Below are 24,151 nucleotides of genomic sequence, written 5' to 3' on the forward strand. Positions count from 1 at the left end.
TTTCTCTCCATTTTTTTTTCTTGCTGCCCCTCTCAGGATGTCTTTTTCTTTTACCTCCACCCAGGACAATTTTTCTAGCCCTCCTCAACACTCCTTCAAGGGACTGTTTAACTCCAATATGGGGATGGAGGAATTTACCCGCCGCCTGGCCACCCACCTCCCACCCTTAGTGACTGTTCCTCAGTCAGCTGGAAGCGTCTGGCATCCGCGTTCAGAAGGGGGGGGGGGGGATAGTACTGGTGGCTGTGCTGATGTGGTGCTGCATCCAGCCAGGCTACCCCCTACCAGACCAATACCATCACTCTTTCATTTTAGCACTGGTGGCTGTGCTGATGTGGTAGCACAGCTGCACCCAGACATTCTACCCCCTGCCAGAGAAATACCACCTGTTTTCTGCTTTTCCCAGCCGCAGCCACCAGTCCCCTGGCTAGCATCCGAGTTAGCACTCGTCCCTGAGCTAGCGTCCGAGCTAGCACCTGTCCCCGAGCTAGCGTCCGAGCTAGCACCTGACCCCAAGCTAGCGTCCGAGCTAGCACCTGACCCCGAGCTAGCGTCCGAGCTAGCACCTGAACCCGAGCTAGCGTCCGAGCTAGCACCTGTCCCCGAACTAGCCTCCGAGCTAGCACCAGCTTCCAGGCTGACTCCTGCGTCTCCGCCAGCTTCCAGGCTGGCCTCGACCTCTGCCCCTCGGCCTGCAGCGTCGACATCAGCACCTCGGCCTGATCCTCAGCCGTCCTCGTCTCCGGCGCCGACATCGCCTGCTGCATCCATGCCTCCATTGCAGATGACATCTTCCTCGCCTGCCCCGCCGATGACGTCTGCCGCTTCCACGTCACCGATGACATCTGCCGCTTCCTCGCCGCCGATGTCTGTCGCTTCCACGCTGCCGATGACGTCATCCTCTTTGCCTCCGATGTCACCTCCTCGTCTCCGGTGAGACGCATCATGGCACCACTTGCGTCCGCCTTCCCGACGGCCAAGAGGGTGGCCGTTCCTTGGTCGTCCGCCTCAGCGGCGTTCTTCTCGCCGCCGCCACCAGACTCGTCCCCGGTGGATTCGGGGACACTTGGGCCGGCGACCCACCTCCAATTCGCCCCTCCGCCCTCCCTTGACTTTTGTTTCCGTGTTTCTGTTGGTTCCAGCCATAGGACATCTGGGAGCTGTCCATAAGGAGGGGGATACTGTCACGGCCTGCGCGCATCGGAATGCGCCCTCATCCTTGCGCACTGCAAGCACCTCGGGACACGCCCACGGCCACGGCGCACATCCAGGGACGCGCTGCCCGCGTCTCCGCCCTGCAGCTTCCGCCAGCTGCAATCAATTACCGGCAATCGGCACACCTGCCTGTAATGAAGAAGCTGCCTACATAAGCCAGGACAATTTGGCATGCCGGGCCGGAATATAATCTCCTGTTGGTGTTCAGTAAACTATGATCTGATGCTTGACGCAACTCTCGTTTTGTGCTCTATCTGTCCTCTCTGTGCTTTCCCTGCGTTGACTGTCATGTCCTCCCTCATCCCCACAGTTCCCTGTGTGCATCCCCGAGTCAAGCTGTGCGTCTTGTGCTCCCGGATCTTCCCTGCTTCCCCCGCGCTTTCTGGTTCTCGACTCCTCGCTCGCCCCCGGACTACGACGACTCGCTCCTGCCTCTCGACCACGCTTCCGCCCTTGGACATCCCTGCCTGCCTTGCCCCTTGTTTGACAGCACCGCTCCTCCCAACACGCACCTCCAACATTTACGGTAAAACGTTCCAGATAAATACTACACATAGTCTTACACCATACACACTCTTGGATTTTGTCACACTCCATTTCCTTTTGGTTAATATTATTATTGTCTTATTATTATATATATACCTTATATATAATAAATCTTTGTATATACTTCCCCCTGGTGTCTGAGCCGTCACCTCCCCTTAGTCCAAACATAACATAGGGAAGGCTATGCAGAACGAAACTAAAACTGAACTGGCTACAAAGTAAACAAAAACAGAATGCTGGACGACAGCAAAGACTTACTTTGGAGCAAAGACGGCGTCCACAATGTACATCCGAACATAACATGACAATCAACAATGTCCCCACAAAGAAGGATAAAAACAACTGAAATATTCTTGATTGCTAAGACAAAGTAGATGCGGGAAATATCGCTCAAAGGAAGACATGAAACTGCTAGAGGAAAATACCAAAAAAAGAGAAAAAGCCACCAAAATAGGAGCGCAAGACAAGAACTAAAACACTACACACGGGAAAATACCAAAAAACTCAAAATAAGTCATGGCGTGATGTCAGAGGTCGTGACAGTACACCTACTTTGAGACAAGAGCTATATTGATGCATGGTTGGTTATGGTTTCAATTCATATCCAACAATTGCGACAACAACAGTTTACTTTCAACTGAGTTTTGTTTTTTAATGATTTCTGCTGGTGGTGTGCCTCCGGATTTTTTCAACGCAAAAAATGTGCCTTGGTTCAAAAAAGGTTGAAGAACACTGCTCTAAGCATCTGTGTACATGTTGCAACAGCCCCTTTAAGCATCCATCCATCCATTTACTACCGCTTGTCCCTTTCGGGGTCGCGGGGGGTGCTGGAGCCTATCTCAGCTGCATTCGGGCAGGCAAGTCGCCACCTCATTTTTTTAGGATGATGTAAAATAAAATGCATGAAGGAATGAGATAAAATGCATGCATAAAGTGTTGGTTGATAAATAAGCATGCTTTAGGTAACATATGGGTAATTCTCATTGCAGGTTCATGTCTCTGATGGTGAGCAGAGAGAAAGAATACAAATCCCTGGAGCTGCGTGCGTGTGCACGATGACCTAGAAATGGGACACGTACAACGTGCGCGGGTGGGCACCACACATGCACTGTGTACTGTTGATTGCGTATCACCCAAGACTCAATTGGAATTTAAAGGGGACGTTTTAAATGCGCGCACGCGCGCATGTGTTTGTGTGTGTGTGTCTCGATTTCTTTAATTGTCTTAATCCACGACGATGAATCCCATCGTGATTATTATCGTCAACCATTTTTAGATGACCTTCGAACCTGTCAACAGTATTAACGTTTCATTAATCGTTGATTAAACTGCTGGAAAGGCGCGCGTGGCAAAAGGAGGTGGGAGGGGTGGAGGTGGGGCTTTGTTCGTGTCCTCCATCAACATTCCTTACAATCATCTTTTTTTTCATTATTGGAGAGTCCGCCGTGCGTGTGTAAGCGCAGTAGGCGGACCTCTGTCCTCTTTACGTCCCACTTTGGAGGAGATTACAGCCGCCATAGAGTAAAACGCGGGGACCACATGCCATAAACGCACTAGAAGTCGGACGGGCAGGACCACACGCAACTGGCTCTCGTGAGGACATATTCCACAGCTGAAGGACACTTAATCAGGTAAGACACCGACGAGCTAACGGCACCGTGTCCATCGTGACGTCACGCCAGACGACACAATTGTCATTTAAGACCATTTTATTAAAAAACAACAACAAAAAAATCACAAGAGGCATAATGTTTGCCAAAGAATCGCACGAGGACAAAGTTGACCGGAAGTGGTGACCGTATAAGGTCTGGTAATGCTCCTAATGTCTTTTGTAGTACACAATCAGGAGTGATGTCACAGTGAGGTCACAGTTTTGATATGTTTGAGTTTTTACCAGAAGTATCCAAAGTACCACCCACCACTTGCGGCCCATAGCTTTTTTTGTATTATCCCACAGAATATTGTAAAAATAGAACTAAATTAAAACATTTTTTAAATGTTACTACTAATTCCTCTGGGTTTCCCAATCGGATATCAGCAATAAAAACATGTATCGGATAATATTGGCTTGCATGTAAAATATCCGATAGAAGCGCTCTGATACAAGCAGTTCTGCAGCGTGTTTACTTGTGCAAAGCTGGACAACCAGTTTACATCTAAATGTCTTCCTATAAGCACACAAGGATGCTCTTTTCTTATATTTTGGTCAAGTCATTTACAAAAGGTAAACATGGTAGCTAAAAGCTATACATAGAAGCTAAGCACACAAGATAGACATACGTAATTAGTGTCCTTAATTGAACAATATTGCAGTCTAAAACAGTACATTTGTCAATATAAACACGTATCAAATAATTACAGTTGCATTTTACTTACACAAAAAAAGTCTCCAAGGCGGAAGGAAGCGTATTAGAAAGTATCCAGTAACAAACGTGTCCGCATCATTCAATTCACTGCGCTAATGACTTATTCTGTCATGTAAATCTTTCATAATGTTAGTCTTTTTCATACCTACCATTGTTCTGTGAGTAATTTCTCTTGATCAAACATTTTGTAACATTCCACAATAGAAAATAATAAAAGTTTGTACTATGATTCGTGCTGATAACGTATCAGATGGATATCAGCATCGGTCAATACTCAAGGCTCCAAAATATGTATCATATCGGAAGTGAACAGTTGTATTGGCCCATGATTACTAGTAGTAGGACAAAGCTTTGTCTTTTAATATACAGTATATAATATTTTGTTTGTCAAATGGACTTGCGTCGAGCTCTGTTACGATCATAAAAGTACTCATGAAAAAGGCTCATTAAGGAAAAGAGGATTTTGGTCTGGTCGGTCACCTGCTCAGATGTTGATGGGATGTCACATTTGCACTCACCTGCCTGTGCACGATACCCTTCTGAAACCAAAGGGGGTAGTAAAGGAGAAGGAAAACGGAAAAAATGGCATGACAAAAGGGCAAAACACCTGCCAAACCTGCAATCAGGGACAGAGTTCGCCTCCTGGACTACACGACCGGGACGTGGACACAGCCAGGACTGGTACAGCAAAAGGTTGCACCAAGATCATACATAATCAAGACAGATTGGGGTACAGCTTTAAGGAGATATCGCGTGGACATTCGTCTAAAAGCCAACAGCTCGGAGGACGCCATCCCGCCACCAAGGTGACAGACGCGAAAACAAGTAATGAGGACTGTCAAAGTTTTGGTAAAACCGTGCTAACTTCACCAGTGGTTAAAATCTGACCCGGCAGGATGAAACAACCTGAGAGACTCATAGAGACTTGCTAAAAAAATATGGACTCTGGTGAGAGGCATTTTGTTGTTTATAACAAAGCTGTTAAAAATGTAAATACATTTTGATCAGTTAAATTTAATGAAGCAGGAATTTAAAATGCAATCATTTTAAAATGTAAATGTTCTCTTTAAAAAGAAGGCATATGGGTTAGTAATTGTTTGAACTAACTACATTACCCAGAAGGATTAGCGGGAGAGCAGACCGGAAGTCGGGGTTGGTTACTAGCAGAGTTACAAGCTAATAGATGTTTGTTTGCTGATTCAAGAATAAATAGTTTCTGTGATGCTGAAAGCTGTTTGAGACTACTTATAACATATAACAAACATAACAGTCAATACAATATTTTTAAATGGCTGGAAGTAGCTTATTCTGAATGTTCTGAACTCCTGTTTTGATGTCAGTGTCAGAATAATATGCAAATGGGATTGTGCCATAGTGGATGTGACTCATCTTCCCAAAGCTCACATTAGGGCTGTACAATTATGCAAAATGTAATTATTTAATTTAGCTTATAGTTGAGGTTGCCATTATTTGGTACAATTGTTTACATACAACAGACACACGCACACACACACACCAGGTTCAGGGCCATGTGCGTTCACTTAAAAGAAGTCAAATACAAAAATAAATCCTCATTATCATTAGACTTTTCATTGTTTTGTTCTTTACAGTAACATCTAATAGTCTTTCTGTTGTTCTTAATGGACAGAGATCCCGGAAAAACAGTCGATTGGGGACTTTATAAGCCAAAACCAAAAGCATAGACCTAGAAAAACAAAATAATCCATCAATATCAATATATTGGCATTGATATCAATATTTACAAATTAGATCACATTAGTGTAAATGGAAAATGGAGGACTTGTTTTCGGACTAATATAATGTTGACTTCTTTAGACTTTAACCCTTTAACTCTAGGGCGAGCGCCCCCTAGAAGGCCACCAAAAATATGGTTCACAGCTGTGGTCCATATGGGCCGCAGCGGTACTCCGTTGTAATACACTTTTCAACCACTTGTTGCAGTAATGCCACTCTCAAACAAACAGAGTAAGTCTGGAGCTAACATACGATAGAAATTTCTTAAGCGCACAAATTATGACTTAAGTGTAGCTGTATTTTCATTTGCAATTGTATATTACTGAGAGTTTAATCAAGAAGCATATATATTATTATTCATTATTCATTTAGCTATCATTTATTTATTTTAGCACTGCGCAATTGTATGTAAATGTATTTTTCATCAGTTTTTATGAGTCCCTTTTAAAGTACATTTGGTTAGTATTTATTTTGTAATCAGCCTGACCTAAACTTTGATAATAATATTTGTGATTATCATGCTTTCATATCATTTGACAAGGTTGTAAACGCTAAGTAGGATATATATAATTAATGAATATGATTAAAATCACAAGTAAGTTTACTATTTCAGTGTAGTGAAAAAGGTTAAGAACCCCTGATTAAGACTGCAAATGGTTCAGTTGAGACTGCACCATAAAAGGACTACAGATGGAAATTAGCATGGTGCTAAATCTGGTGCAGCCATCTTCTTAATGTAACAGCACATTGTCCTTCAAATAAACAAATACAAACAAAAAAACTGAATCAACAGTGTCTCTGCTGGTTGCAACATAAAAGTTCATCCAATTTGCTTCCTTCAACACACAATTGGTCATCATCAATTTTACATAATAGACATAATTCACAATATCCAGCCTTAATGAAAGCACAGAAAAAAAGACTCTTTCTAATTTAAAACGCCCGATAATTTAAGGTAATTTCTCCTTCAGACTCAAATGATGTAAGATTAAGCGGGCGTATAGATGTTTGACAGGCCTATGGTCCCTGGAGGAACCAGCAGGAGACCAAGTCCAGCACTCCTGCCTGATGAGTCAGATGAGGGTCTTAGGGCAGCAGGTGGCTGTCGGACTTGACATGCTGAGCAAGAACTGGTATCTGATCTCTCTTCTCTGTGTTCTCCACATGTGTGTCTTACCCCTCACCGTTAAAGGAAAAAAAAAAACAGAGGGAGTTTGCAGTGTGAACAGGCTGATTCAGGCTCAGCTGGCATCAAGCGTGATGCGCGCTTGATCCAGCGGGTGACTTAATTCCTTTTGGACGTTTTGAGGCCATGTCCACATGAAACTGAGCTTTTGTTATTATCAAATTATCATCATCACATAACCCGCCATAACAATCGTATTGGGATTAAATCGGCCTCATGTAAAAGCAAAACATGAATGTATGCCAATCTCATTTTGTGCAAAGACACATGACTAACATATGTATGCATACATAAAAATCATAGCTTTATATGTTATTATTCAACAATCTTGAAGTCACACTTGACAGCTGGTGAGTGTGTTTTTATTTTTGAAAAATAACAACAAACAAAACAATGTAATGTACATGTTTTCATGTCAAAATGGGTAAGGTAGGCATTTAAAAAAAATATATCTGTGTGTAAGCCATCAGAAGAGGAGGCGAAGCTGCTTGAGAAAAATAAAGAAAATATTTTATCAAACCTGCTCCGCAAGCTACAATTATGCTTAATAGCAAAGCAGTGTTTCCCACAGGACTGTAATCTATTTGTGGAAGATATTGATGATGTAATTGTCTAATGTACATAATTGGCCATGACACATGCACATGTAATTTTTATGGATGCTGCGCAAGACAATAAGTAAGCAAAAAAATCTGAAAATCAGAACACATGTTTAGAAATACACATTAACTTTCGTCTCTTGCTTTTTTTTGTTGCCTTTTTATTAAACTACACAAATGAGATTTTAGATTGATTGATTGATTGAGACTTTTATTAGTAGGTTGCACAGTGAAGTACATATTCCGTACAATTGACCACTAAATGGTAACACCCGAATAAGTTTTTCAACTTGTTTAAGTCGGGGTCCACTTAAATTGATTCATGATACAGATACTGTATATACTATCAGATATATACTATCATCATAATACAGTCATCACACAAGATAATCACATTGAATTATTTACATTATTTACAATCCGGGGTGTGTGTGTGTGTGTGTGTGTGTGTGTGTGTGTGTGTGTGTGTGTGTGTGTGGGGGGGGGGGTTAGGTATGGTTGTTATCATCAGTCATCAACAATTGAGAACAGAGAAATGGATATTGAAACAGTGTATGTCTGACTTGGTAGGATATGGACAGCAAGTAGTGGGCAGAGAGAGAGAGGGAGAGAGAGAGAGAGAGAGAGAGAGAGAGAGAGAGAGAGAGAGAGAGAGAGAGAGAGAGAGAGAGAGAGAGAGAGAGAGAGAGAGAGAGAGAGAGAGAGAGAGAGAGAGAGAGAGAGAGAGAGAGAGAGAGAGAGAGAGAGAGAGAGAGAGGAGAGAGAGAGAGAGAGAGAGAGATCAGAAGGCATAAGAAAAAGTATCTGCATTTGATTGTTTACATTTGATTATTAACAATCCGGGGAGGGTGTTAGTTTAGGGTTGTAGCTGCCTGGAGGTGAACTTTTATTGCGGTTTTGAAGGAGGATAGAGATGCTCAAAGCCCACAGTCGGACCCTCTTCTTGTTGAGAAGAGTGTTCACGTAAATCTTCAAAAGTGTGCAATAAAACCAGGAATATTGGAATATTAGCTATTTGCCTTTTTGAAAAAGAGTATCTTAAGTAGTCTGAACACTCACTAAATATAGTGTAGTGTGTGGGGAAAGAATACCTCTGTTTACCCTGCATGCCTTGCAGTGTGTAGATAAGGGTCTAATTTTAAGTATATGTTGTCTACGTGTGCGTAGGCTAGGGTTTTGAATCTTACAATAACTCACGATTCAATGTGATTGCGATTCTCGAGGTGGTTCGATTCAGAATTGATGCAACACAATTCTCGATTCAGGCCGATTCTCATAATGTACTGTATTATTTGATATATTAATTATAATAAAAACCTTTTCAAAACAGGTTGCAGGTTACAAACGCTCCTATTGGCTACTAACGTAGGACGTATACGCGCAGAGAGTAAGCACAGAGATAGCCTAAAAAAACGCAGATTCTTTAAAATTCTGAATCGATTCTGAATCATAATAAATAAGAATCGTGATTTGAATGTGAATCGTTTTTTTTCCCCGGCACTAGTAGCATAGGCGTTCATTTTGATGTCCGTGTGGCCCAGTAGGTGAAGTTGCATAATGTCTCAAGTTTCTGTTGACCTGCTGTGTCTTTGTGCAGTGTAATCGAGTATTTGCCGAACTGATAGCTGCAAATAAAGAGCACTTACTTAAGCGGTACTTTAACTTTAACAAACTGATGTTTTCTTCAACCTTGTTTCTATGCGACTCAAACTCATCACAAAAAGGGACAAAGTCACTGAGTTGATAACACGATCACTCCTGTTGCTACGTCTTCTTATTCTCTGGTGGCTGGCGCCACTAACCAGCCCGCCAGCGTCAAAATCCGTCCCGCGGGTAGTCCAGAGTAAAAAAAAAAAAGAATATATATGATTTTTTTTTAAAAAATAATTTGTTTTAATTTATCCTTTTTAGCCCATCCATCAATCCATTTTCTACCGCTTGTTTTTTTTTTTAATTATAATTTTTTTAATCCATCCCAGGGGTCCCCAAACTACGACACGCGGGCTTGATACGGCCGGCCAGCGTCCAAAATCCGGCCCGCGGGTAGTCCTTAGTAAAAAGTCATTTTTTTTAATTATAATTTTTTTAATCTATCCTTTCTAGCCTATCCTTCAATCCATTTTCTACCGCTTGTTACTCTCGGGGTCTTGTAGCCGCTCAGGCAAATCATATTGTCTAAAAATGCATTTTCCCATCGATAACGTGACGTCATCACGATCGCACCACAGTGTTGGGTCATCTGCAATGACACAGATTATATATACAGTATATATATATAATATATATATATATATATATATATATATATATATATATATATATATATATATATATATATATATAATATATATATATATATATATATATATATATATATATATATATATATGTATAAATGGCCAAATTTTTTTAACCCAGCCAAGAAGTTTGGGGACCCCTGGTGTATACAAAAACATTTTCGTGTCAAAATATGTCAGCTCATCCTGGCGTCACATTCAGACACTTACTAATAAACAAGTATGGTTTCGTTTTCATCATATACTTTAAAAATACTTACTTAGTTCAGCTTCTATATCTGTACTTTGTGCTTGTTGGGGTTAAAAGTAGCTGTGTTCCAATTCGGTGGCTGCATCCTTCGCAGTACCGTATTTTTCGGACCATAGGGCGCACCGGATTAAAAGGCGCACTGCTGATAAGCGTGTCTATTCAAGTGTATTTTCATATAAAAGGCGCACCGGATTATAAGGCGCATTAAAGGGGTCATATTATGATTTTTTTCTAAATTGAAAATATTTCCTTGTAACATGTGATGGTGGTTCTTTGCTGAAAGTATTGCTTAGATTATGTTTTACAGACCCTTTTCAAGTAGCTTTCTGAGCGTCTCAGGGGTGCGCTGTTTGTGGGCGGTCTTACCTACGTGGCTCACCTTCGACAGCGTCTTCTCCCCGTCATCTTTGTTGTATCGGTGTAGCATGCAAGGACGAGAGTGGAAGAAGTGTCAAAAGATGGAGCTAACTGTTTTAATGACATCCAGACTTTACTTAGAATGAATGCCACATAAGAAGATAGAGAAAAAGAATAAGCTTATCGACTACGGTGTCGGCACGGACTATAATGGCGGACTCGCGCACATTTTCAGGACTTATGCAGATCCCAAATACACCTCAGCAGGTACCAGAAGGTAAGAACAGTTGGTTTTGCATAATATTGCGAAGCCAAACGGCAGGTAATATGTCTGCAAATAGGTGCAATTTTACGGTCCTCATACACGCACCATAATAATACTCGTATGTTTAATACACCGACAATTATTGTCGCTCGACAATAATGTCGAGCGACCTCCTTGCTCTTTGTTCCTCTCTTAACCTCGAGAAAGAGCCTCATATTCGGCCATTGCAGACGGCTTCATGCAAGGGGCTTTTTTCATCGTTTGGAAATAAAACCTTACATATTTTCTTTAAATGATATCCCACCTAAATATCTTGACTTATGTCTTATTAATGTGTGACTCTAATATCTGATCTTTTTAAGTGTAACTTTTTAAATCATATTAGTTGTTTGTTTTTAAACGCTATGTACATTTTATTTCAATAGAAAATGTTAACTATATGTGTTTGACTCACTGTTGATGTGACTGTGTGTTTAAGTTTGCTCTGTTGTTCCGTTCAGGACAATCAAGGAGGAAATGGACTCTCAAGACAATTTTAAAGGACAACAGAGAAAAAATACATTAATATAATAACCAGTGTTGGTCATCTTACCTAGTGATTAGTTATAGTTACAAATTATTTCTCCCAAAAAAGTAATTGAGTTATGTTGCGTTTGACCAGATGTTCCTCCAAGTGGGATGTAAAACGCTGGTCAGTCCCAAGTTCCTTAATGACATATCAACTGAACTCAAACGTACCACCAAGCACAGAATAGGTATTTTGTAATTTTATTGTCAAAGCTTTGGCAATAATGAGACCAGCCTCGAACAACACATACAAATGCGCAGCCCAAGTTGATCTGGCCTTCCACAGGCCAAAAGCAACTCTTTTCACCCAAAGAAAGCCCGCCTTTCCCCTCCCCCCAACACTGATAAGAAGAGAGACTTGGGGGTTGTGTTCACATTCCTGATGGTTTACGACCCTATCTAACCAGGCAATCTGAAGACAAAGAGAAACTAGTATACAGAGTAAAATTAAGGAAAGAAATGAGCTGATTCAAACATGATTATGAATAAAGAAATAGCTCTTAAACATATGCATTATCTACAGTTACTAACTCAGTTACCTCATTGTAAGAGTAACTAGTTACTCAGCAAAGCAATTTAGACACTATTTTTCCTTTTGTTATTGTATTCGCTATTACTTTTGATAACATAATTAACATCAAAGATGTTTATGAATGAATGAATGAATGAATGAATGATCTTTATTGTCATTGTGCATGTACAGGTACAGGTCCAACGAAATTTAGATTGCTTCCCTGAGGTGCTTCGCATTTTTTTAAAAAGAAGAAACCACACAATATACAAAAACAACACAATATACACAATATGCAATATACAATGTGGCCTAAGACCACTCTAAGAGGCAATGTAAAAGAAAACGAGACAGTAAAAAGTATAAAGTGACTAGAGAGGAGTAATGCTGAATCCCAGTGTGCTAAGGGGGTGGGAGTCAGCATTTCCTACCTCCTATGCTGTGCAGGCTTTTTATTGTGGATTAATTGTGTGAATAAATATGATAAATATTGTCCAGTTGGCATGTAATCGCTGATTGCACAGTCCCGGATCGTGATTGACCGGTGGCTTCCTCATGTTGCACGTGAGGGAGTTTTTGTTTTTTGTTTTTTTACAATTTAGCTGCGTTTAGTTCAGTTATGGCCCGGGGGTAGAAACTGTTCCTGAGTCTATTTGTGCGGGTTCGCATGGTTCTGAAACGTCTGCCGGAAGGCAGCCGATCGAAGTGGCTGTTGCCGGGGTGGGATGGGTCCTTGAGTATGTTGGCTGCCTTCTTCAGGCAGCGGGAGTTATACAGTTCTTCCAGGGAGGGGAGGGGGCACCCGATGATTTTTTGGGCCGAGTTGACGACCCTCTGGAGAGCTTTCCTCTCTGCTGCTGTGCAGCTGCAGAACCATGCGCAGATGCAGTATGTGAGGATGCTCTCCACAGAACAGCGGTAGAAGGACACCAGCAGATCCTGTCTCAGGTGGAGATTCCTGAGTACTCTCAAGAAGTAGAGCCTCTGCTGTGCCCTCTTGACGATGGCCGTGGTGTTGGTCCTCCAGGACAGGTCCTCATCCAGGTGAACTCCCAGGAAGCGTAGGGATGAGACTCTTTCCACACAGCCCCCGTCGATGTACAGGGGCTGTATGGTAGTTTTTCTCCTCCTGCTGTCCAAGATCACTTCCTGGGTCTTGAGCTGGTTCAGCTTCAGGTTGTTCACCCTGCTCAACACTGCCAGCTGCTCCACCTCGTCCCGGTATGCCGTCTCGTCGACCCCAGAGATGCAGCCCACCACCGTTGTGTCATCGGCAAACTTTATGATGTGGTTGCCGGGGTGGGTGGCTGTGAAGTCGTGGGTGTAGAGTGAGTAGAGCAGGGGGCTCAGCACGCAGCCCTGAGGTGAGCCGGTGCTGAGGCTGAGGGCTGTGGAGGTGTGGGTACCCATCCTCACCCTCTGATGGCGGTCAGTCAGGAAGTCTTTAATCCAGAGACAGGTGGGGTTGGATATTCCGAGGTCTGCTAGCTTGGTCACCAGTCTGTCAGGTAAGATGGTATTAAATGCAGAGCTGAAGTCTACAAAGAGCAGCCGTACATAGCTCCCCCCCCCCCTCCATGTGGGACATGGCGGAGTGGAGAGCCGTAGCGATGGCGTCCTCCGTAGACCTGTTGGCTCGGTAGGCAAACTGATGGGGGTCCAATGCGGGCGGTAGGGATGAGAGGATGTGGGACCGGACCAGTTTCTCGAAACACTTCATTGTGATGGAAGTGAGTGCCGCTGGCCGGTAGTCGTTCAGACAGCTGACAGTGTTTTTCTTTTTGGGGACCGGGATGATGGTGTAGGTTTTCAGGCAGGATGGGACGGTGGCCTGGGACAGGGACCGGTTGAAGATGTCGGTGAGGACACCAGCCAGCTGATCAGCGCAGTCTCTCAGCACCCGTTCGGAGACGCCGTCCGGTCCCGCAGCCTTCCTCGGGTTCACGGCTTTCAGTGTGCGTCTGACCTCGTGTTCCGTCACTGAAAGGGTGAGGCTGCTGTGGTCTGCCGAGTGAGGTGTGACTGCTGATTGAGGTGTGGCTGTTGGGTGAGGTGTTGCTACTGAGTGAAGTGTGACTGCTTCCGATGGTGTTACCTCAAAGCGGGCGTAGAAGGAGTTCAGCTCCTCTGCCAGCCGGGGGTCTCCCCTGCCGGCCGGGAGGTTGCTGGGCCTGTAGTTGGTCATGTGCTGGACCCCTTGCCATACCCTCCTGGAGTCGTTGCTTTGGAAGCAGTCCTCAATCTTCGTTTTGTAGTCCTCCTTAGCCTCCCTGATACCACGCTTCAGGCTGGCTCTGGCAGTGCTGTAGAGCTCCCCGTCGCCAGATCTGAACGCGGTGTCCCTCTCCCTCAGCAGCCTCTGCACCTCTCTCGTCATCCATGGCTTTGTGTTGGAATAGACTCGGACGCGCTTATCCACAGTAACAGAGTCTGTGCAGTGTTTTATGTAGCCCAGTACTCCTGATGTGTATTTCTCCAGGTCCTCGTCTACAAAGACCTCCCACGCAGTGGTGTCAAAGCAGTCTTGCAGCTTTTCAGTGGCACCTTCAGGCCAGGTATTGATGGTCTTTGTTGTGGTGGGAGCACTTATCCGGGTGGGGGTGTATGCTGGGATGAGTAGCAGGGATATGTGGTCTGACTGGCCCATGTGTGCTAAAGGTTTAGCTCTGTAGCCCAGTTTAATATTGGAGTAAACCTTGTCCAGTGTGTTTTTGCCTCTTGTGGCACATTTTACATGCTGGTGTAGTTTGGGGAGCACTACCTTCAGATTAGCATGGTTAAAGTCTCCTGCGAGGATATGAGCAGCCTCCGGATACATGCTTTGTTGCTGGTTGATTGTATCATGCAGCTGACCTAGCGCCGTGCTAGCGTTAGCATCTGGCGCTATGTACACTGCGGTTAGCAACACAGCATTGTATTCCCTCGGCAGGTAAAAGGGTCAACATTTAATAGTCAGATATTCTAGATTAGGCGAACAGTGGCTACTCACAATGCTTGTGTGTGTTCCCCATGTGTCCTCTGTGAATATTAATAGTCCTCCTCCACACGATTTCCCTGTAGCCTCTTTTGTCCTGTCCAGGCGGTGTAGAGTGTAGCCTGTTAGCTCGATAGCTAGGTCCGGGATGGATGAATGGAGCCAGGTTTCTGTGACTATTAGCACGCAGCTATTCCTCACGGTGGTGTTCGTTGCTACCTGTAGCCTCAGTTCGTCCATCTTGTTTGCAAGTGATCTTGCATTTGTGAGAAATATACTCGGCAGTGGTGGTCTGTTCGGTCGTTGTCTTAGCCTCTCCGGCAGACCAGCTCTGCAGCCTCGTTTCTGTTTACGTTCTCTACGCCGCCTGCGGCGCTTTGTTCCGGGTATGATGTACCATGGAGATCCGGGTTGTCTCGCAATTTCTTCCGGGATGTTGTTTACACGGATAAACTCGGCCGTGACGGCGCTTTCTCCGGGAGATCCGACTTCTATGAGATCCTGCCTGGTGTAGACGTTGTTTGCCCGACAGGATGTAAAAAGTAAAATAACAAAGACGTACATAAATAACATAAAAAAGCACCGAACGGGAGAGCGTTGAGCCTCTGCGACTAGTCGCGACGCCATCTTGGACTCCACCATATGAACTGATTGAGGAATAAAAACACTCAGTGCAGTATTTTAGAACACCGTGGCATTTATCTGAACTCAATAGATTGCAGTAGTGTTATTTTGGTACCGGTACCGGTACCAAAATGTATTTAGATAGTTTTCGGTACTTTTCGATACTTTTCTAAATAAAGGGGACCACAAAAAATTGCATTATTGGCTTTATTTTAACAAAAAATCTTACGGTACATTAAACATATGTTTCTTATTGCAAGTTTGTCCTTAAATAAAATAGTGAACATACAAGACAACTTGTTGTTAGTAGTAGGTAAACAAACAAAGGCTCCTAATTTAGCTGCTGACTTATGCAGTAACATATTGTGTCATTTTCCATTCTATTTTTTTGTCAAAATTATTAACGACAAGTGGTAGAAAATGAATGATTTATCTACTTGTTCATTTACTGGTAATATCTGCTTACTTTCTCTTTTAACATGTTGTAACTACACTTTTGTTAAAATGTAATAATCACTTATTCTTCTGTTGTTTGGATGCTTTACATTAGTTTTGGATGATACCACAAATTTGGGTATCAATCCGATTCCAAGTAGGATCATACATTGGTCATATTCAAAGTCGTCATGTGTCCAGGGACATATTTCCTGAGTTTATAAACATAATATAAAAAAAACAAAAAAACGAAAGAAGATGTGATGCCAAAAAATATCGATGTAATCATAGTAGTATCGACTAGACACGCTCCTGTACTTGGTATCATTTTGGTGAATGTTAGGTGTAAATCCACCCATGGCGTTTGTTTACATTTTGACACCGGTGAGCATGGTGTGAGTGAAGCATGTTTAGCTATTCCTCGTCCTGCAGGGATGATACTTGTAAGAAACGTACTTTATTTGTCTCCATGGAGGCGAGGATTAGTGATTTAGAAGTAGCTACAACACTGCAGACTGCGGATGGACTTTAGCCGCTAGCTAGCTAGTCATGTCTTAAAGCACCTCTTCCTGAGGGCTTTTCAGTGTTATAACTTCACCTTTATCGTTAGTTGCTAAGCCAAAATGCGTCCGTTCTCCCTTTTCTGTGTACACACATTGTCTGTTTGTATGTACTCCGTGATTGTGCACTGCCGAACATGGTTTTCTGCTCGTAAACTAGCAATGACACGACGGGGGAGGGGGGGGGGGGGCGGGGGAGTGGAGGACCAGTACTTTTTAGAGGAGGTATAGTACCGAATAAGACTCATTAGTATCTCGGTACTATACTAATGCATACCGTACAAGCCTAGATTGCAGTGAGCCATATGATAGGCATAGAAATAAAAAAGTAATTAATTAGGTTACCGGTACTTGTTACCAGTGTTGGGACTAACGCGTTACAAAGTAACGTGTTACTGTAACGCCTTTATTTTCGGCGGTAACTAGTAGTCTAACGCGTTATTTTTTATATTCAGTAACTCGGTTACCGTTACTACATGATGCGTTACTGCGTTATTTTACGTTATTTTTTATGTAGTATCGGCTAGAAACAGAAGATCTGAGTGTGTATTATTGGAGCGCTGCGGTGTCGTCCTTCTGTGTCACAAGGAAAAGAAGAGGCGTGCTTTGTTTGGGTGGGGGTGGGGAGGGGCTCCCAGACCGTAGTTGAGGAGCGCAGGGGAGACGTTCCTCCAGGGCCTATGTACTTCGAGGGTAACACCCTTCACTTTACCCAGTGGGTCTTTACAGCTCCGGACTCGAGGGTGAATGACAAGGCTGGCGGTTTGTTGCAACTTTATGACTTTATTGGTGTCTTGCATGGAGCCATCCACCAAGCTACTCACTGTTGCCGCACCCTCACTTCTCTCGCCCACTCACTCAGTGACGTCACTCACCTCACATGCTGTCATATCTTAAAGGGCCACACACACACACACATACGCTACTCTCATAACAACTAACAAGACATCATGGCCTAGCCAGAAGTCGAGTTTCTTAACATGGAGATATTCTCACTACTTTTCTTTTGTCGAGCACAAAGAAAATAAAATTTTAGTAAATGTAAGTTGTGTCTTGGATCAAAGATCCCATCTACTAAAAGTTAAAGTTAAAGTGCCAATGATTGTCACACACACACTAGGTGTGGCGAAATTATTCTCTGCATTTGACCCATCACCCTTGATCACCTCCTGGGAGGTGAGGGGAACAGTGAGCAGCAGCGGTGACCGCGCCCGGGAATACTGCCCAAAACAGCAATTCAAATCTGCTGAAACAGCTACAAAAGCAACATGCTTTGACAAAGCTAGTAAAGAGAGACACAGACTCAGATGCCACTTCAGCTCCACTTAAGGATTTTAACGGAGGGACTGCTAGCCAGAACAACATTGACAGAGCCATTGCATGTATGTGCTAGAAGACATGCAGGCTATTTCTACAGTGGAGTCGCCCACTTTCAGGCAGCTAATTAGCATGATACCAGCATCAAACAGCAAATGGCACGGAAAACATGTTCCAAGTACCTGGACAGTGAGTACATAAACATGGAAAGCGAGCTAAAGAAAACACTCCAAACTCTGCCTCTCCTCATCATTCATCACTGAAGGTACACACTCTTGTCAATTCTCTTATATACTCTTTCATTCTAGACTTCTAGAGTGTTTGATTATCACATTCTATCACACTCTAAATGTATAGACTATAAAGTTCACAAACATAAAGAGGGATCCTAGTGGGCCAGGCCAATCTTTCCTTATCTCTAAACTAAAACTGGGGAAATGTGTAGAGTGTTCTGGGCTTCAGTACAGTGTTGATCTCCTGAATACATGATTTTATTTTCGAATTCCTTGAGAGAGAAAAAAAAGGCCTGGTTAGGCTTTGTGTATGTCATGTGTGCCTTCCCTGGGTGAAGCCAGGTTTACAGCTATATTGTTATTATGCTGTTTGTTACTTATGTATGTTATGTTGCAGCTATTTAAAATATTTTTGTCAATTTGTTCTGGCCTGAAATAAATTGGCCCTTTAAAACATATCTTTGTCTTTGTGTGTTGTATGTAGACCACATTGCTTAGCAGAGTTCAGTGATGCAAATGCATGTCAAGTTGATCAACAGATTGTATTATTCTCCAGTGCAATAACAGTACTGAAATGAAGGCTAAAAGGGCATTAATGGGAGCCTTAAAAAAAAGGGAAGAAAACAACAAGTAACTAAATAGTTACTTTTCACAGTAACGCATTACTTTTTGGTGTAAGTAACTGAGTTAGTAACTGAGTTACTTTTGAAATAGAGTAACTAGTAACTGTAACTAGTTACTGGTTTTTGGTAACTAACCTAACACTGCTTGTTACTGACACAAATAACGCCTTTAGTATTACCAACACTGATAATAACATATATGCAGGTTTGGCTGATCATCTGAAAGCAATTATTTGTTTTACCTGTATAAATTAATAAACATGTCACAGTCTCTGTCTGTGTCTGTTTGTCTCTGTGTGTGTCTTTGGGAGAGTGGGCGTGTTTTGGGCATAGGTTTGGCTCGAGCTCTCAGCCTGGCACAGCCAATCCCAGCACCCTAATCACTCACCTGCCTGCCATCAACTCATCACCTGCAGCCTACAAATGTTTGGACTTTACTCGGCGCGATCGCCAGATCGTTCACCTCTCTGCCTTCAGTTCCCTACCTGCCGTGTGTGTCTGCCTCAGCCTGCTAGCCACAGCCTGCTAGCCTCAGCCTGCTAGCCTCAGTGTGCGCTCATGGACCGCAAAGCCAAGGACTACGAGCTCCCTCCTTTCCCTCTGGTTTTAATAATAATAACCCTTGAAATTTAATTCAACTTGTCTTTTCTGCACATCGAGAGGAGCCAGATGAGGTGGTTCGGGCATCTGCTCAGGATGCCACCCGAACGCCTCCCTAGGGAGGTGTTTAGGGCACGTCCGACCTGTAGGAGGCCACGGGGAAGACCCAGGACACGTTGGGAAGACTATGTCTCCCGGCTGGCCTGGGAACGCCTCGGGATCCCCCGGGAAGAGCTGGACGAAGTGGCTGGCTAGAGGGAAGTCTGGGCTTCCCTGCTTAGGCTGCTGCCCCCGCGACCCGACCTCGGATAAGCGGAAGAAGATGGATGGATGGATGGATTGTCTTTTCTGCATTTGGGTCCACCAGTTTTACCAACCACTACAGAACCATCTGGCCCTTTCAATGGACCCAGCAGAATTTGACCGTGTGAAGGAGGCCCTTGCCAATCAAGGACAGCGTTTGGGAAACCATGACCAACTACTACAGAAACTTATTGACCAGATGTCACACGTTTCCACCCAGCTCACCACTCTCATCAATCAACAAGCTCAACCACAATCCGAACCACCTGCATCACCTGCACTCCCTGCTGTCCTTGCTGCAGAGCCACACATCCCCCACCTGATAAGTACTCTGGCAATCCTAGCACCTGTTGTGAATTTTTAACTCAGATCCAGCTTTTTGCTTTGGCCTTGAGGCAGCCAAGATCGCTAATGTAGCCAACCTGCTACAGGGGCCCCCTTTGAGTTATTTCAATGCCCTTCGTGAGCAAGGATCCCCTGCAGTCCAGTCCTTTGCTGCACTATCTACAGAACTGAAGCGGGTCTACGACCACCCCATACGAGGGCAGCAAGCAGGTCAGCAGTTGTTGCGACTTCGTCAAGGGAGAAGCTCAGTAAGAGAATTTGCCTGTGAATTCCGGTCCCTACCTGTGGAGTCTGGCTGGAATGACCAGGCCCTTCTCACTGCTTTCCAGAATGGGCTTAGTCGGGTCATTGGAAGGGAGATTGCTCTGAGGAATGAGCAGCTGTCCCTAGACGAAGCTATTACAGCAGCTATCAACATCTCTGACCAGATGGCCCAGTGGCAAGCTGACCCCGTTCCTTGCAGGTCATCGGAACCCCTCAGCTTTAGACCCAAAATAAAATAAATAAATATATATATATATATATATTTTTTTGGTCATTAAAAAATACAATCATGTGTGCTTACGGACTGTATCCCTGCAGACTGTATTGATCTATATTGATATATAATGTAGGAACCAGAAATGTTAATAACAGAAAGAAAAAACCCTTTTGTGCGAATGAGTGTGAATGAGTGTAAATGGGGGAGGAAGGTTTTTTGGGTTGGTGCACTAATTGTAAGTGTATCTTGTGTTTTTGATGTTGATTTAATAAAAAATAAAAAATAAAAATATATTTATTTTTATTTTTATTTTTTAAATTTCTTGTGCGATCCACGGACCGGTACCGGGCCGTGGCACGGTGGTTGGGGACCACTGGGTTATACAACCTGTTCCACCGTGAGAGAGAGGCGATGGAAAAGTACATCCATGACTCATTGGCTGCAGGCATTATTCAACCCTCATCTTCCCCACTCGGTGCAGGTTTTTTCTTCGTGGTTAAGAAAGATGGCACTCTATCCCTGTATAGATTTTCGAGGGTTGAATAATAGCACCATTCAAAACAAATACTCACTGCCTTTGCTGGCATCTGCCTTTGAACCCCTCCAAGGAGCGACTGTGTTTTCCAAGTTAGACCTTCGCAATGCCTACCATTTGATTCAAATCCGAGCTGGTGACGATTGGAAAACAGCCTTTAAGACTCCCCTTGGTCATTTCGAATACTTGGTTATGCCCTTTGGCTTGACTAATGCCCCAGCAGTTTTTCAAGCTCTGGTGAACGATGTCCTCCGATACCTGATTACCCGCTCTGTCTTTGTGTACCTGGATGATATCCTGATTTTCTCCCGCAACCTGGAGGAACATGTGGTTCATGTCAGACAAGTGCTCCAGCGCCTTCTTGAGAACAAGCTCTACATTAAAGCAGAAAAATGTGAGTTCCATGTTCAGTCCACAAGGTTCCTCGGGTTCATCATTGAGAGTGGTCAGGTGAAGGCAGTCGGTGGTCCAAAGGGCTCAGCAAGACCAACCAGACCTAGGTAATGGTCCTGATAACCGCCTCTTTGTGCCTGACGCTGTACATTCACAGGTTCTTCTGTGGGCACACACTTCCCTGTTTGCCTGCCACCCAGGAGTTGGCCGCACCATGACTCTCCTCAAACGACACTTTTGGTGGCCTACCGTGGATGCTGATACCCGTGCCTTCGTGTCTGCCTGTACTGTGTGTGCCCGTGGAAAATCCTCCAATCGACCACCTGCTGGCCTACTCCATCCCTTGCCAGTCCCAAGCCGCTCCTGGTCTCATATTTCACTGGACTTTGTCACTGGCCTCCCGCCTTCTCAGGGAAATTCTGTTATCCTCACTATAGTGGACATATTTTCCAAATCAGTGCATTTCGTGGCTCTACCCAAACTCCCCACGTCCCTGGAAACAGCCAACCTCATGGTCCAGCATGTGTTCCGTCTTCATGGAATTCCTTCAGATGTGGACTCCGATAGAGGGCCTCAGTTTACTTCGGAGGTTTGGAAGGCTTTCTGTCGGGCCATTGGAGCCACTGTGAGTCTGACTTCGGGTTATCACCCTCAGTCTAATGGGCAAACGGAACGGGCAAATCAAGACCTAGAAGCGGCCCTCCGATGTGTCGTTGCTAAGAACCCCTCCTCCTGGAGCACCCACCTGGTGTGGGTTGAGTATGCCCACAACTCATTACCCTGTGCGGCCACGAGAGTGTCCCCATATGAGGTATCCTTAGGTTACCTACCTCCGTTGTTTCCTGCTAAAGAGGATGGCATCTCCGTACCTTCAGTCCAGGCTCAGATGCGGCGTTGCCGCAAGGTGTGGAAAGATGCTTGTGCTGCCCTCCTCAGCTCTGTGGACCGAAATCGTTGATATGCTGACCGACACCGAAGTCCGGCCCCTGTATACTAGTGGCTTTCCTCTAGAGACCTTCCCCTGAAGGTGGACTCAAAGAAACTTGCACCCCGGTATGTTGGCCCTTATGAAATCGTTTCCATCATCAATCCATCAGTAAAGCTCAAATTACCTGCACGCTGGAGCATCCATCCCACCTTCCATGTCTCCCAATTGAAGCCTGTTTCGACCAGTCCACTGTCTCCCCCTGATACGCCCCCCCAACCCCCCTGTGTCATCAACGACCACCCAGCCTACACGGTCCGGCGGCTGCTGGATGTGCGCCGTCGGGCTAGAGGTCTGCAGTACCTGGTGGACTGGGAGGGGTATGAACCTGAGGAGCGTTGCTGGGTGCCACGCGGCTTCATCCTGGACCCTTCCCACATCTTGGCCTTTCACCGCAGTCACCCGGGCAAGCCTGGGGGATCGCCTGGAGGCGCTCCTTGAGGGGGGGGGGGGGGGGGGGGGTCACTGTCACAGTCTCTGTCTGTGTCTGTTTGTCTCTGGTTTTAATAATAATAACCCTTGAACTTTAATTCAACTTGTCTTTTCTGCATTTGGGTCCACCAGTTTTACCAACCGTGACAAAACAAAGTGCTGAAAATACCTCTGTTATGATTAATTTCCTGCCTTGATTGCACTATTCCAAAATAGGGTAATATTTTCAGTGTTTCCAAATGATATTCCACTTAACATTCAGGCATGTGAAATTTCCGCGTTTTTAAACTTTAATTTTCCCGTCAAAATATCACTGCCACATTTTAATGAAATATCAATAAGAAAATATGATCCGAACAAAATTTGTTGAACGCTCTCAGCCGCAGGTATTAGTTTTGCTTACAATTTTGTTGTACAATGTACAATGACAATAAAGATATATTCTATTCTATTCTATTCTATTCTATTCACTGTTCCTCTTGCCTAAACGCCGCACTTAGTTGCAGGACAAGCTAATATGATAACCAGCAAAGTGGACACAATCAATCTTGTGGCTCTGATAGCGAATGGAGGCTACAATGAGTAAGCTAGCTGGATGGTTAGCAAACTAGCAAGCCTGTTTCAGTGCTCCAAAATAAATAGAGGAAAAAAGTTAAGACCATTGATGAGAGCGCCAAAACAGTGAAACCAGCTCTCTAGTTAGCTAACCATCTAGCTAACTTACTGTTGTCGCCTCCGTTCGAGCTCCAAGCCACGACGTTGAAGGTTGTCCACTTTGCTGCTAATTATATTTGGATGATTACAATCTGAACACTATTAGTTCCGAACGAGTTGTAGTTCTAGAGTTATAGTTGGTAACCATAGAGATGGTATATTTTTGATCTGACGCATTGTAAACAGAGGTCACGACACCGGAAGTATATTACCAGAAGGGGCGTGGCTTAAAGATAGAGTTGCCAAATGATGTTGGCGACCAGGCCTCTGTTTGTTTATTTTTATTTATTTTATTGTATTTTATTTCATGTTTTTATATATATATATATATATATATATATATATATATATATATATATATATATATATATATATATATATATATATATATATATATATATATATATATATCTATCCATCCATTTTCTACCGCTTGTCCCTTTTGGGGTCGCGGGGGGTGCTGGAGCCTATCTCAGCTGCATTCGGGCGGAAGGCGGGGTACACCCCGGACAAGTCGCCACCTCATCGCAGGGCCAACACAGATAGACAGACAACATTCACACTCACATTCACACACTAGGGCAGACCTGGGCATTCTGCGGGCCGCGGGCCGCATCCGGCCCTTTGTGCGTCCCTGTCCGGCCCGCGTGAGGCCAATTATAAATTACAAAATACATTTTAAA

At 44.1% G+C, this 24,151-nt stretch overlaps 1 protein-coding gene across 2 annotated transcripts in view; it reads left to right on the plus strand.

Annotated features, from left to right (window-relative positions):
- The first annotated feature begins 3,142 nt into the window (after positions 1 to 3,142).
- The window catches only part of LOC133654264 (sodium-coupled neutral amino acid transporter 3-like), a 167,115-nt gene continuing 146,106 nt past the window's right edge, over positions 3,143 to 24,151 (plus strand). Inside the window, exon 1 of one of the 2 annotated variants that reach the window (XM_062054510.1) lies at positions 3,143 to 3,392. The gene's annotated coding sequence lies outside the window, so the exon portion shown is untranslated. The remainder of the gene's footprint in view (positions 3,393 to 24,151) is intronic. The other variant, XM_062054502.1, reaches the window with a different exon arrangement.

The sequence above is a fragment of the Entelurus aequoreus genome, linkage group LG01 (assembly GCF_033978785.1).
Source record: "Entelurus aequoreus isolate RoL-2023_Sb linkage group LG01, RoL_Eaeq_v1.1, whole genome shotgun sequence".
In the NCBI taxonomy this organism is placed as follows: Eukaryota; Metazoa; Chordata; class Actinopteri; order Syngnathiformes; family Syngnathidae; genus Entelurus; species Entelurus aequoreus.